The sequence below is a fragment of the Macrobrachium nipponense genome, chromosome 40 (genome assembly GCF_015104395.2).
Source record: "Macrobrachium nipponense isolate FS-2020 chromosome 40, ASM1510439v2, whole genome shotgun sequence".
Taxonomy (NCBI): domain Eukaryota; kingdom Metazoa; phylum Arthropoda; class Malacostraca; order Decapoda; family Palaemonidae; genus Macrobrachium; species Macrobrachium nipponense.
Window position 1 is genome coordinate 19038577 of NC_061101.1, and position 15696 is coordinate 19054272.

General features: G+C 43.4%; 1 long non-coding RNA gene across 1 annotated transcript in view; it reads left to right on the plus strand.

The window, feature by feature from the left end:
* LOC135212310 (uncharacterized) overlaps positions 1–11169 on the plus strand; it is a 61144-nt gene extending 49975 nt beyond the window's left edge. Inside the window, exon 3 of the long non-coding RNA XR_010313858.1 lies at positions 11012–11169. This is a non-coding gene — a long non-coding RNA (uncharacterized LOC135212310). The remainder of the gene's footprint in view (positions 1–11011) is intronic.
* The last annotated feature ends 4527 nt before the right edge of the window (positions 11170–15696 follow it).

Genomic DNA, 15696 nt, shown 5'->3' on the forward strand with positions numbered 1-15696 from the left:
GGATTCTCGCAGGAGTCTTTCTGCTTCGGAACAAGATCACATTCCCTGCGTCTAAGCGACTCGCCTGACAGATAAGGTTTTCTCCTTCGGGACAAGGAGCAAACGGCGCGTTGAGATCTTCACCCTACAGACGCTCTTCTCGAGACAGGAGCGCTCCCCTTGAAACTCCAAGAGCCTAGTAGGCGCTACTTACGCCTCGTACCTCTCCTCGTCTCGCCTCCAATTCTCCGGTTGACAAGCGACCTAAATCAGACAGGCGCCCTTTTCGCTGACAGGCGTCAAGAGGCTTGTTAGGCGCGTTTTCGCCCTGGCAGGCGCCTCTTATCCCGACTTCACTCGCCTCTAGTCAGGCGCCGAGAGCCTAGCAGGCGCTTCTTTTCTCCCCCTTGTAGGCGCTCACCTAGTATGCGTCAGTCGCCAGAGATCCTCTCGCCTCGGTTCGGCGCAGGAGCCTGGTAGGCGCTTCTCGATGGCAGGCTCTGTTCGCCTGTAGCCGCTCTCCTTTGGATAGGCGCCAAGAGCCTGATAGTCAGTCTTCTTTCACACAGGCGCTACGTGCGCCTGACTGCCAGCCTTACTCCTGTTGAGCTTTCCAAGCATCTGGGAAACGCACGCTCTCCACGACAGAGGATGTTTGCAGTAGACACTATGTCCTAAGCTTGTCTCCAGACGTATACTGTCTTCTTCCTCTCGAGACCTTTAAGATAGTCGCGCCTCTAAGGATCATGAGGGCTCTTCAGCTCAGGAAAGAAAGGACCCCTCAGAAGAAGAGGACCAAAGACTCCTCTGTTTTCCTCCTATAAGAGGCTGACATAGTTACTCCTGCAATGAATTTGGAGATATCCTTTCTCCTGTGGCTCCCTCCCTTCTGCCTCTTTCGTATTCTCCACTTCTAAGACGTCGAAGGTTTCGTCTTGTGTAAGGATGAAACCTACCGGTTTCCATGAAAGAAGGCGCTGGAGGTTTTGGGGAATGGCTCCTTTCTAAGTAAGATACAAGGGAAGCGTTTTTTTTTCTTTCCCTCCCGTCTAAATGACTGGCAGATTGGGATTCTGGTACGAATGGGAGACCTTTTAGAGCCTCGCTCTCCCTTCGTCTGCGGACTCGTCCGGACTTCGCTTCATTGGTGGTTTCTGCTCGTCTTTCCGCCCTCTTGGTCCGCCAAGACTACTGTGGGGAATGACAACTTGAACCACTTACTGAGGGAATGTTCCGAGTCCTGGAAGTTTTCAACTTCCTTGAAGTTGTCTTTAGGTGTTCTGGCTAATAAGACCCGACCCCAGATGCTCTGTCTCCTGAAGATCTTAACTGTGGTCGCTCACTTGCATGGATAAAGCATGAGAGACGGAATCGGTGAAGTCTCCTCACTGTTTTGGAGCTGGAGTGATTAGAAAACGGTCGGTCTACTGTTCGTTTTCTCACGAAGGCAGTGTCACATGCGCAAGGCCTCGCTTATGTATCTCACTCTCTCCTCTTCTGTTCCCCAAGAAATTATTTCAAGATGTCTCGAGTGCCCTTTCAGCTAGGCCACTCAGGATCATGTTCGCCCCCGGCCAGGAACCTCGCTCTGTCTTCCAACCCAGGCCAAGAAGAGACTCCTCTGAGACAGGAGCCCTTTCGCGGAGGACCCGCTGTCATAGGTTCTGCAACCAGAGGGACTTTAAAGAAACTTTTAAGAGAGGTAAAACCATTCTCTAAGTCAGTCAGAGGGAAAAATACGATCAAGGACTCCAGCATCATTGGGTGCCAGACTACTGAAATTTGCCGACGTCTGGGCCCACAAAGGGGCAGACATTGGTCCCTATCGGTTGTCACAAAGATACCTATTCCCTTCTCGTCAAGACCACATTTGACGACACCTCCGAGTGAGTTGTAGGCCAGTACACAGGACCCCATCAGAATCCAGCCCTTTCTTCTAGCAGTAGATCTCATGCTATACAGAGAAGAGGCTATAAACTAGTGAAAGATCCCCCCGCTCTGCGGGCTTTTTACAAACGACTATTCTATTCCGAAGAACTCAGGAGGATGGGGAAGAACCGTGTTGGAGGTGACGCCGCCCTGAACGTCTTTGTGAAAAGAGGAAGTGCGCCAGGGAGACAACTTCCTCATTGGTTAGCGGCTCTTCGTCCAGGGACTGGATGGTGTCTCTAGACCTTCAGGACGCTTACTTTTGCATGGTCGATCCCATCCTTCTTCACGGAAGTTATCTACGATTTCATGATGGGTAGGAAACATCTTCCAATTCAAGGCACTTGGCTTCGGCCTATCAACTGCACCCCAAGTTTTCACGGGTTTAATGAATAACGTGGCCGCAGTGGCTACATTTGGAGGGAGTGAGGGTGTCGCTTTAAATCTCGACGACTGCTAATCAAGAGCATAGTCTCAGAGAAAGATGTCTGGATGCCTTCAAAGACCCTTACATGGCAATTTCTCTGGGACTTCTGGTGAACTCCAGAAGTCTCAATTAATCCCCCGAGTCAAGAGAGGATCTATCTGGGGATTTCGGTAGCTTCTCTGGCTTCTCGGGCTTTTTCCGTCGCCAGAAGAGGATATCTCGTTCTACGAGAAAATAACGCCCTTCCTAAGAAAGATGCTGCACAGACGAGGGAGTGGCATGAGTCTGCTGGGGAACTCTCCTCGCTGAAGCAATTCGTTTCTCTAGGAAGTTTGCATCTCATGCCTCTACAGTCTTCCTATAACAGAACTGGAGCGTCTCTCCCTAGAATCTGGAGTTACTCACTTCAAGATCTCAAGGAATCAAGAGAGACCTTCGGTGGTGGAACAACCCAACTTTCGATTTTGTGGAATAATGTCTCTTTACTGCCGAACCCCACCATGTGTTTTTGTCCGACGCATCGGAGCAGGTGGGGGAGCGACGCTCGGGACAAGATAAAGTGTCAGGCACACTGAAGGGGATCAGTGCGTCCCTGGCACATTCAACAATAAAGGGGTTGATATTGCAGTCCTGATGGCATTGAAGCCTCGAACCCACGTCCGAAATGCCGTAGTGCAGGTCTCAATGTCGGAACGAAAACACAGCCTTGGCGTACATCAAAAAAACAGGGGGACGCACTCACTTCTCCCTGTACGAAACAGCACGGGAGTCTCTGCTGTGGTCTCAAACAATGAAGATCAGTCTTCCACCAGATTCGTACAGGGGAAAGGAACGTCAGTGCCGTCTCCTGATCAGGAAGAATCAAACTCCTTCCTTGCCTTCCGGGTGTGACCCTCCACTCAAGGTATGCAAGACCTGTGGAGAAGATGGGGCATAAACCTCACACTCGATCTCTTGCAACAGCAAAGGAACTCAAGAAATCGAACTGTTACTGCTCCCCGATCTCATACCCAGGGAGCATTATCAGTGGATGGTTTCCTCCTAGATTGGACAATGGCTAGACGTCTACGCCTTTCCCCCCCCCCCACCCCCTTCACAGTACTGGGACAAAACCTCAAGAAATTGGTATCTCGGAGAGGAAAGTAATGACTCTAGTAGCTTGCTCCGTTCTGGCCCGCCCAGATTGGGTTCACATAGGTACCTACTGGAATGTTGGTGGACACTTTCCAAGAGCACTTCCACAAAGACAAGATTTTGCTCAACCATCCCACTTCGACAGGTATCACAGAAACCTCCCACGCTCTCAATCTGACTGGCTTTCGACTGTCAAAGTCTTGTCCAGAAGCGAAGGGTTTTCGGGGGGGGGGGGGGGGAACAAAAGCTTGCTAAGGCTATCGCTCAGCTAAAGACCTCGACCCTTAAAGTTCTCCAGTCGAAGTGGGGACGTCTTTCGCCGTTGGTGCAGGAACCAGAAGTTTTCCTCTTCCAGTAGCCTCTGTGACTCGATAGCAGATTTCCTAGTTTTTTCTCAGAGAAAAATGCGGTTTGGCAGTATCTACTATCAATTGGATACCGAAGCATGCCTGCTGCGGTGTTCAGACATAGGGAAAAAAAATTTTTAGATCTTTCGAATACGAAGATCTTCATGATCTATTAAGATCTTTTGAATCTTCCAAGAAAACTTCGAACGAAGTTCCAAGTTGGAACTGGATGTGGTTTCTCTTCTTCGTTTCCTGAAGGTCCGGCTAGGTTTGAACCACCGCAAGAACATTTAGCCTCCTTCAAAGATCTCACGGGAAAGCTCTCTTTCTCTGTCTTTGCATCCGCTAAAAGGGTTTAGTGGAATTCATGCCTAGAAGGAAGGGTATTTTCAAAGGAGATTCCGTGTTTTGTTCCTTCCTTCCTTCGTTTTTAAGCAAAAAATGAGAACCCCTCAAATCGTTGGCCAAGTAACTTTGATGTTTCGTGGTTTTATCTGCCCTAGTAGGGGAAGAACCTGAAAGAACTCTTTGCCCTGTTAGGAGTTTTTAAAATACTACCTTTCAAAGAAGAAAACCCTTAAAGGGCCATTGAGGACAGACTATGGTGCTCTGTAAAGGACCCCAGCAGCCCATTGTAAAAAATGCGCTGTCTTTCTTCATTAGAAGTGTTTGTGAAAGAAGCACATAGATCTTGTAATGAAGAACAGTTCAAGCTCCTAAAAGTCCACAGGCTCATGAATTGAGAGCAATTGCCACTTCTTGGCCTTTAAGAAGAATATGTATCTTCAGAATCTGATGAAAACTACATTCTGGAGATGTACTTTCAGTATTTCGCCAACCATCTACCTAAAAGACGTCATATTACGCATGACGAGTGCTTCGCGTTAGGCCGTACGTATCGGCGGATTCGGTGCTGGGGCAGGGAGCTGAACATATCCTTATAGTTTTTTCCCCTTGTTTTTTTTTGTTAATGGAGTTCATATGGTTGGATGAAAAATGATGCAGGTAGGCCTCTTTTTTCGTTTCGTAATACTAATAACTTTAGTTTTGGTTAGGTGAATGCGGATCTGGTTTGCAATCGTTTTTTTCCCCTCCTGCGTTCGTAGTGGACAGGTTCTGTCAATAGAAGATGGCGAGAAACACCCCATTGACAGATGATCCGACTTGGATTCTACGAGTAAGCGGATATCACGTCCCGTTAGTAAACCCAAAGAGTCTTTTCAGCTGTAGCCACGCCCCTCGCTGGTAGCTCTTATGGCTATGCAGACTAATAACAGTAGTTCTTGAAGTCTTCAGCCTAGAAACAGGTAAGACCAAGGTTTATTTTTATCCTACAACCAGGTTTTGTTTTACCTTTTCTTTTCTTCTTTGTTATTTTTCTTCTGTCTTGTACCCTCCAACCAGGGTGTCAATCCCTTAAGTATATTCCTGACGAGGAAGTTCATGTACCAAAATGATATTGTTTTATTTTTTCTTTACCCAATAAAGTTTTGTACATACTTACCCTGTGCAGACATCAATACGATTTGATGGCCCGCCCAGCCTCCCCTCAGGAGACAGGTATAAGAGAGAAAAAATCTGGCAAGAAAGGTAGTTGGTTTCTTACACCCGCTTCCAGCGGCGTAAGGTAGACACCTGACCTACCTGTCAGCGTTAGCCGCGAGTTTTGAATTCTGCGTGACGTCAGAGACGTAAGCTAAGTATATGGTCCTGCCAGTAAGTATGTACAAACTTTATTGTAAAATTAACAATATCATTTTCTGTTTTGCTTAAATATACCACTTGAGAGTCCTCTTTCTGCTCAAAGAAATAACGGGATATTCTTTCGTAGAATGGAGTAGCTGGCAACCCAGGCATAACGTAAAGAGACGTGAAAGTAGCTGCTGTCCTGTCCTCCAGTCTGTCCAATCGAGCCAGTAACCAGACTCGTTCGCTGTCATGCGCTGTAGTTACGTTTCTCTCTCCTGCAGTATTGACTGACTTAATCATTATCCTCTGTGCTGGCGTTTACGTCTCTCTCTCCTGCGGTTTGACCTGACTAACTGTATCCTAAACCTACAATCACGGACTTTAGCCTACGAATTTAGGGGATTTTCTTACATGAATGAATAAACATTGCTTAGTTTTGCCTTACTACTGTATCAACAGAGATATTTCTTGTTCTTTCGGTGCTCATACCGCCACGGTTTAGGACTACGAGTCTACCGCAACCTGCACTATTATATGCTCTCCTGCTTATGCAAAGCGCAGCCTTATTAGGAATTAGCAACTCGGTGAGGAATGGATGCATGTGGGGACCATTATCCTTCCTGAAGAAGTTTGTTTCCTTAATAGACTGCAATTCAGACCTCTACAGTTTTTTCCTACCGAAAACTGAAATTTATCCACGGATCTAGAATGTTCTGAACGTCTCTTAGTGCGTCAAGTATCACCTGAGGTGATAGAGAGAAGGTGCCGGACATCTGGAGAGGGTTTCAGATGTCCTGGAACATAATCTGAAAGAAGTGGAAGCAATTCGGTCGTCCCTCTAATCCTCGAAACGAGTTTTTGGAACCAGTGGTCCAGATCAGCTCGGATATTCCACAGCTCTCTCATATCTTAAGAAGTATCTTCTCTCGGTCCCTGTTCGAGTTTACGAGAAAGAACGTATTATAACAACAGGCATAGAACGTAACGATCCTCTAGAGGTTCGTTACAGGATTGCAAAAGTCCGTATGAATCTTCTCGATCGACGGCAGCAACTACTGACTTCCGAGTGGAATCATTGTTTAGAAGTATGTTGAGAGTTGTGGAGACTTTAAGGACGTCCTTTCATTCATCTCTTCGCTATGTTGAGGACGAAGAGGCTTCTTCTTCTCTGCTCCCTTATTCTCGATCCGGGAGCGGTAGCATTAAACGCCATCCTATGGTATTGAATGGGGATGGATGTTTAGTCTCTTTTCCCCTTTTTTCAAATGCTTAGGAAATGTAATAAGATGATTTAAGACGTCACAGGGAGCGACATTGATGCTGATCGCCCCATGTTGGCCTTCAAGATCCTGGATTCACAGAGGTCACGTCCTTCCTAGTTCATTTTCCAAGGACCTTTTCCGAGAGAGTCGGTCTACTCTAACACGAAAGGTATCTATAACCTCTCCGCTCTGAGTCTGACTACGTTCAGACTACCGAGATGTTGACAGGAATAAGATTACCGTCTTCCCTTTCCGTCTGAAGAATGGGATAAGCTGGCAGTCACAACTATTAAAGAATACGCAAATATGTTGTTGACGGCCTTTGAGTTCTGTGGAATCTCGAAACTCGCTCACCATCTACTTTTTGTCTCACCTGTTTTCTCGGAGTCAGACACTCGTGCGAGATCAGGCGACATTTAGTAGCCCTGAGTTTCTTGTTGACGAAGTCGGTTGCGTTGATACACCCCCGATGATCGTGTAACATGAGACCAGGTTGGACTGTCAGGCATTCGTCCTTCGGGACTGAATTGCCTTTTTGCTCTGCGGCCCTTTCTTCTGGCACCAGAAGCTCGAGTCAGGAGTTGCTCATGAGTTGATTCACTGACGACGTTGGGTTGAGTTGATACACCCCCAAGGTTTGCTTAGCTTGAATCGCCCAGGCAGTCCAGACACTCATCCTTCAGTGAAGAATAGTGCATTATAGTCTTCAGGGTACAGCCTTGCTATCCTTGATTCGTCTGACTGGTCACCTGGTCGGTCACCTGACTTTAGTACAGACGGACTGACTGCATGTCCAGATTGAAGCTTTCTATATGGAACTTAGACGTAGTCTGAAGTTCTTGATGTCAAAGCATTTCGAACCTCTCCTTTCGGTTAACTTATTGCACGTGACCAGAAAGGCCTATTTTCTAACCACTCTAGATACGACAAAGAGGGTTAGTGAGGTTTTAAGCCATCGTCAGAAGTTTTGGCTTTAGGGAACACAATGCGGTGTGTTCGCTAAACCTTCTGTTGTGGCCTAAGAATGGAAACCTGTCTAGTCCTTGGGCCAGGAGCTTGGAATCAAGGGGATGGCACAAGTTATTGGGCAAGAGCCAGAGAGAGTCCTGTGCCCTGTCGGGTCTCTCAAGTTTTATCTACATAAAACTAAAAGTCGAAGTCCTTTGGACAATCTGCAGTGTTCCGAAAAAGACAAGACTTGCCCATATCAAAGAACACTCTGGCTTTAGTGTTAAGGAGTTCTTTCTAAAAGGCTCCTTCATTGTGTTTGCACAAAGATTTGAAATCTTTTGATCTGAATGCTCACGAGGTGAGGGCGCGGCCTCGGAAGCATTTCAACAGAGCATGGCACTCAGTAACATACTGAGTACCACGTTTTAGCGAAGCAACTCTGTGTTCGCTTCACACTTCTTGCGGGATGTGAAGACGGCATATGAGATCTGCTGCTCGCTAGGGCCATACGTGTCTGCAGACACAATCTTGGGGGCAAGAAGTACCACTCATCCTATCCTGTAGAAAATGGTTAGGAAGAGCTCTTAATTTAGTTATTGAGTCGCCGCCAGTGGCGACTTCTTAACTCTTAAGCCTTAGTTAAAACACCTTAACTTTGGCTAGGTTGGTCAGGTGGTGATATATATATATTATATATATATATATATATATATATATATATATTATATATATATATATATATATATATTATATATATATATATATATATATATAATATATCTATATATATATATATATATATATATATATATATATACTATATATATATATATATATATATATATATATATATATATATATATTGATATATATATATATATATATATATATATATATATATATATATCTATATATATATATATATATATACTTCTTAGCCCTCATGGTATGGTCAATATGGTCTAGTCACATTGTGGTCACGCCCCCTGTTGACAGATCATCTGGACGTGCACAGCTTTATAGGTCTCTACCTCGCTGGCAACTCTAGTAAAGCAGAAGCAGACTTGGGTGACAGTAATCACGAAGTCAGCTATGCTAACAGGTGGAACCAAGATGTAAATCATCTGCATGCATTTGTTTCCCAAAATCCTTCTATTCTGTCCCTTCCCACCTCCAACGGTGGGATTCAGCTATATATATATCTGACAGGTAAGTTTCATGAACAAAATGATATTGTTATGATACAATAAAGTTTGTTCATACTTACCTGGCAGATATATATAATCAAGTACCCACCCACCTCCCCTCAGGGGACAGTGGAAATAAAAATTATGAATAGAAAATGGGAATGGTTCCTGATACCCGCCTCCCAGCGGCGGGAATGGGTACTAACCACCTTGCCAACCACTGTGTGTGCCGGAAGTTTTTGAAATTCTGTCGGACTTCAGAAAATACAGCTATATATATATCTGCCAGGTAAGTATGAACAAACTTTATTGTATCATAACAATATCATTTTCACTTCTAAGAAAGGACAACTCTTCTCTCTCTCACTGAGATGAGAGAATTTTTATGGTACGTGTATATGTTTATTAATATTTTCAAATGTTAATAATAGTAATAATAACTGTAATTACAAAATGCATATGAAAATATCCTTTCCCATCATCTATTGTTATTAACTCCAAGAGGAGCTCGAAGTCAGAGTTGTGAAATATGTCAAGTTAATGTGATATGTAGGGGGAGTGTTGCTGATTAGCAGGTCAATGATTTTTTACATAATTCTCTCTCTCTCTCTCTCTCTCTCTCTCTCTCTCTCTCTCTCTCTCTCTCTCTCTCTCTCTCTCTCTCTCATTCCTAGATAGTGGTAGATAATTTTCAATTGGTCTGTTTTTACCTTTACCATATGAGGTGTAAATGCACTGTTCTAAAACATGAACACATAACTAAGCGTTGTATTAGTCCAAATGAAAAGTACTGTTTGGTCATGAAAATAAATTTAAGAAAAAGAGAGAATGAAAAATGTCTTAAAAGAGGTTGAGAAGACTTCTAAAAATAGATTGGGCAGAAGGGGGAAAGAGAGAAATAGTAGATATCTTACCTACACACACTCCTATATTTTTACATCAACCATTTATTTCCTTTTTTAAGGGTATGTAATGTATTAAGCTAACTTTTAAATGAAATTGAAGTAACTTAAATTTTATTTAAAAGTTAGGTTGATACTTGGGGAGCATGATTCGGGTCATATTTAGTCTTCAGACTCTAGAAGTAAGCCTTTATTAGCATTTTTAGAGACTGCCAAACTTATGCGAAAATTTCCCTTGCGTAAGGGGCCTGGAACCTAACCTCACATAGTTTCGGGTATTACTGTAGTTACTTTTCTTCGGACCAGCTAACTTATTTCCTTCAAGGACAAGCCATCCCTTTCTCTTTTAATGGCACTGTTCCAAATGTATCCTCTGGACTAGCCAAAATATCTAGCCTTTTAGGTGAAGGTGGAGGTGGAGATGATGGAGAAAGGCACTCTAGAAGTTGTAGAGGACTGAAGGACTGATCTTCGGATTTTGCAGTCTCCTTTTCTTTGTGGAAGACTGGTGGCTGGTCAGAGACCTCTCCCACAATAAGTTTCCCCTTCAGGGTCGTTTTAGAATGGAAACTGATGGTCTGTGTTAGATTCCATCTGAAAGGGTAACTCCATGCTTTCAGTAGACTTGAAGTACTAATCCATCAGAACTCTAGAAAGTACTACCACTGTGTCTACAATGGTACTGTCGGTCTGTTAAGTGTTTTGTGGTTTGGGTTGGCAACAGAGCTATCAGTAGATACCAGAGTGCTCTGTTCAGTCTTTTTCACAAGACAATGAGAAATGGTCACAAAAGGGAAAATGTTTAATCTGCAATTAAATGGAAAGGAATGGATAAAAAAATTCTTGACCGAAATGTTTAGATTGTCTTAAGAACAAAGTTTGTGCTCGTGCAGACAAATAATGAGTATGATTGACAGCAGAAAACCTACCCAACATTTTCTCTATGGCTCACCAATCACTTCGAGTGACTGGGTAGTTTCTTCTATGGGAAAAGTATATCTATGGGACATTTTGTGACAAAAATAAAATTGATGTTTGATATAGGTTTCCTATGCATTGATTGCATTCTAAGAGATTTTTTGTAATTCTTGAAAAATCTAATTCTGAGAGCTCTGATGACAATATTCAATGAAATGAGAATTATTGTTATATTAAGAATAATGTTTCTCAAAGTAATATAAAGCATTTCATCATTCTTTTGCAGTTACATATAGATGGAAACCTTTAAACATCATACAGAAAAGGAAATATGTACCCTTCCAAAGGTATGGACACACAGCTGTGGCATTTGACACCAAAGTCTATATTTGGGGTGGACGTAATGATAATACAGCTTGTAACACACTTTACTGTTTTGACACAGGTAAGATGCTTTAATATGCAGATATTCTATTGTAATTTTAATTAATTGAAATATACTTGTAGAGGTAAATCTGCTGTGATTTAACAAACTCAGTTTTTGTATAAGAAACTTACCAAGTAATTACATAGCTAAAAGTTTCTACCTACGGCAGTCTAAAAATTCAAACTCCGTGGTAGTGCTAATTAACTGTGTAATTGTAGGTAACCAGCTTTCCCCACTTTCCTGGTACCGGAAGGGACAACTAGACAGAGAACTTCAATTTGTTTGCTGCTGGCTCCTTACCAACATTGGTGGTTTTCCCAGCAGTCTACTTCATCATTTTTTGGATGCTGTTTTGCTTCGGTTTGGTGAAGTACCTGAATTTTGTTGTAGCTTTTAAAGTTATGTTTTGGTTAGCCTCAATATTAGCTCTTTGACATGTCTGTTGTTCATACGTGAACAAACCTTCGGTCTTAACAATAGGATAATTTCTAGAGCCTAGCTGAATCCAGTTAAAAAGGAGATGAAAGCAAGGAATCTTGTGATATCTGGCAACACATGTGTAGATCGGGTGAAAAGTGGTCAAGGACCACGCACCTACGCCACTAAATCAGTCTTTTCTTTAACCACCTGGGCGAGAGTCGTGTTAACCTCTCTTGGCCTTTACCCGGTTCATTGCCAGTTTTGCTTGTGTTTAGTGTGTGTTTGTGTTTGGCTGATATTATGGCTGCTTCTGCTCCTCGGCCTCGTCAACGTGTGTGCCCCGGAATTCCAGGTTTTCTGTGTTCTCGTTTTTTGCCTTCGGCAGCTACTGTTCCCCACATCACGTGTAGTAGGTGCCTTTCTAATTTTTGTACTATAACAAATCCTTGCACGAAATGCCGGGCATGGCCTAAAGAGCAGTGGAAGTTGTTTTATAGCAAGAGAGAACATCGAGGGTTTCTACTTTTCCTTTATGGGAAGGTTTTTCGCCTCTTCCCGATGTTTCATCTCCTGCAATATTCAAAGCCTTAGTAGCGTTGTTCCTGTGTCTCCTTCCTTTTCTTCTATTGATTTGTTGCTGGAAGTATTGGGAGGCCACCAGGCTGATATTTGTAATGTCGCCCCTTCTTCTTCGGGAGTTAATTTGATTCCTGGTAAGGGGGAGGCTTTTTCATCATTCTCATTTATTCCAGAGTTGGAGGCATCCAAGATGGCAGAAATTTTGAAGACGCTCGGGCTAGGGGGTCCCTCGTCCTTGGAGGGGTTGCTAGCGCACTTTATGGAGGCTCGCACCCCCCCTCCTCAGGTTGGCCAGGCCATCCCTCCTCTTCCCGGCTTCGTCTTCGTGGGTAGCCGAGGTCAGCCATCTTGTATTGCTCTGCCAGTGACTGCTGCTGCTTCTTCGAGTCAGAGGGAAGCCGTAGCATCAGCCCCATTGATGACGTCACAGGATCCGTCTTTGTGTATTCCTCCGCCTGTGGCGTCTGATTTCCCTTTGCACTGAGGGGAAGCCGTGACGTCACCACCACTTGTTATGTCACTCCCATTGATGAAGTCACTCCCAGTCGTCTCCTCTGCTCTGCCTCTCTCAGCCGTGACATCTTCCCTGCCGCCCAGTTCGCTACTTCTCCCTTCCATGTCATTGGAGCCTTCTCTTTCAGACCAGTCTGAGGTTATATGCCAGGCAGTGCTTCAGAGGTTGGACTCTTTTGGATGTAACGTTGGCTGCCTTGTCGGTTGGGAGGACTGACCCAAGCAGTGATGGAGTTGGGCTATCCGTCCCATCAACGCTCCTAGACATACATAAGGTCCCTGTCCCACTCCCCTGCACTGGGGAGAAGATATACCGGAAGTTCAAGGGTGGTTGATGGGGTTTGCCCATGGGTAGTTACCCCCTCTGTCGAGCCTGTTGGTCACTCCTAGGCTTCGACAGAGCTCCACTGGAAATGCGTCTTTAAGCGCACATCGTCTTCCATTGGATTTGGAAGTCAGTAGTCCGAGCAGGATGTACCAACTGCACTATCAGGTTTCTTTGTGCCTGCTCAAGAGGCATTCCACTGGTCTTTAGTTGCCGAATGGAACTACTACATATAGAGAATCATATTTATTATAAACAAACATTAACAATAAATTAAGGTAAAAGCCTTATTATTAATATAAACTGCAGGACAGTAAAAGTTTTAGCATAATTTTTAGAGTTGAAAGCAGTGTAAATTAGTAATAAATAGTTGGGTGCTTGATCTGGAGGTGAAAACCCTCGAATTGTTATTTCCATTTCACACCGATATATCCGGAAGTATGATATACTACTATCCGTTATATCGGTGAGCTGCTGTATTGTAGACCATGCCTCTTTCTAATGTTATGAACTTTACTGGAATTGCAATAAGTGTTTCCCATGTTATGATGAGGCATCAAAACCTATGACTATGAAGTAATATTGTTATCTGAAATCAAGTTTCTCACCTAAGAAAATAAACTTACAACCTACATTTGAGTGATCCAACAGTGTAAACAGTACTTCAGAATATCTGCTCATTCAATTAGAGCTTAAACATTGATGCTAAAAGTAAACTGACTTTACAAACTGTAGATATTGAAATGTAAATATGATAATAAACCAAACTTGTTCCTACGCGTATACGAACTTTCAGATTAACTAAAAACAAGGTGGATTTTGATAGTTGGCTACTGACAGTAGGGGAGGAAGCCCCACCATCCAGTCAGTACGCATTAACTTTTCCTATTGGCTGCAGTCTGAAACAGATGCGTCTCTTCTACTGTGTGTTCTTAACTAGCAAGACTCCAGTATAATAAACTCATCATGTCATTTGGGTCATTTCATTTAACTATATGCTGGCAGTGTAAGAGGGTATCTTTACTACATAATGAGTTTTTCGTATCTTGGAACACATTTTACATGTAAAATGGCTAATCCGTTCCAAGCCCTCCAAAAACGCCCCATTAAATTTCATAATAAAGCTAAATTGACCTATAAACAATGAAATACTACAATAATTTGGACCATTCAATACCTAAATTAAGAATAAAAATCGAAAACCTGTAAATAAAGTGTATATTAGTGTACAAGAAATATTATTACTGTAACGTAAAATGTGGAAGCTTACCTTTCGAGTGAGGCTATCTCCGATAGTGGCGGCAGAGGAGGAGGAGGACAAACGGCAGATAACGTATGTACGTACATACGTACACTTAACTTTATGAAATCACACAAAAAATTTAAGGAAAACCATAAAAATGATATTGTTAAACTACAATAAAGTTTTGTACATACTTACCTGGCAGATATATACTTAGCTATAGTCTCCGACGTTCCCGACAGAATTTCAAATCTCGCGGCACACGCGACAGGTAGGTCAGGTGGTCTACCTTACCGCCGCTGGGTGGCGGATGTACGAACCACTCCCGTAAGCTTGTCAGATTTTTCTCTTCCACCTGTCTCCTGAGGGAGGCTGGGTGGGCCATTAATCGTATATATCTGCCAGGTTAAGTATGTACAAAACTTTATTTGTAGTTTAACAATATCATTTTTGTACATGAACTTCCCTGACAGATATATACTTAGCTGATTGGCACCCTTGGTGGAGGGTAGAGACAGCTCAATAATACAGGTAAGACGGGAAACAACTAATGCTGTAGGATATAAAAACTTGGTTCTCACCTTTTCAGGATGAAGACTTCATAGATACTATCTCTGAGTCTGCATTGCCTGGAGAGCTACAGCTAGGACGTGACCTGATGCTGAAAGACTCTCGGATCTACCACTGGGATATGTGATCCCCTATTGTGGTAGAATCCAAGTCGGATGCTGTTAGAGGGACCTTGTCCGCTTACCTAACAGATCCTTACCACTACCTCTGCAAGGAGCCAAAACCCACCAGACCACCTAACCAAAATACAAAGGGTTAATATTACGACAAAAAGAGGTGCCTCCTGCAACCTCTTTCAGACAACCAAAAAACAACAATATAAAATATAGGGTAACATATAAAAAATTTACACAGGATAAGTTTCAGCTCCCTGCCCCAGCACCGAATCCGCCAATCCGCCGATACGAAAGGACCCAAGGCGAAGCATTTATCATATTTGATTTTTACATCACGTAGGTAGTGGTTTGCAAAAACGATTGGCATCTACCAAAAAGTCGCCTCCATCAAGTTCCGCACAGAACTATTTTTTCTGAATGCAAGCGAAGTTGCGATGGCTCTCACCTCGTGAGCTTTCACTTTCAGTAGTCTAAAATGTTCTTCCTTACAGGCAACATGTGCCTCTGTAATAAGGCTTCTCAGAAAAAGGAAAGAGCATTCTTCGACATGGGCCGAGTGGGTCCTTTACGGAGCACCAAAGCACATCTTGATTAGCCTTAAGTTGTTCCTTCCTCTTAAGGAAATACTTCATAATTCTCATAGGGCAAAGAGTTCTTTTCAGGCTCTTCCCCTACTAGAAAAGATAAACTATGAACTTCAAAGCTCCTGGGCCAAGGGCGTGATGGGTTTTTCATTCTTTGCAAGGAAACTTGGAAGAAACGAACACACCATAGAATC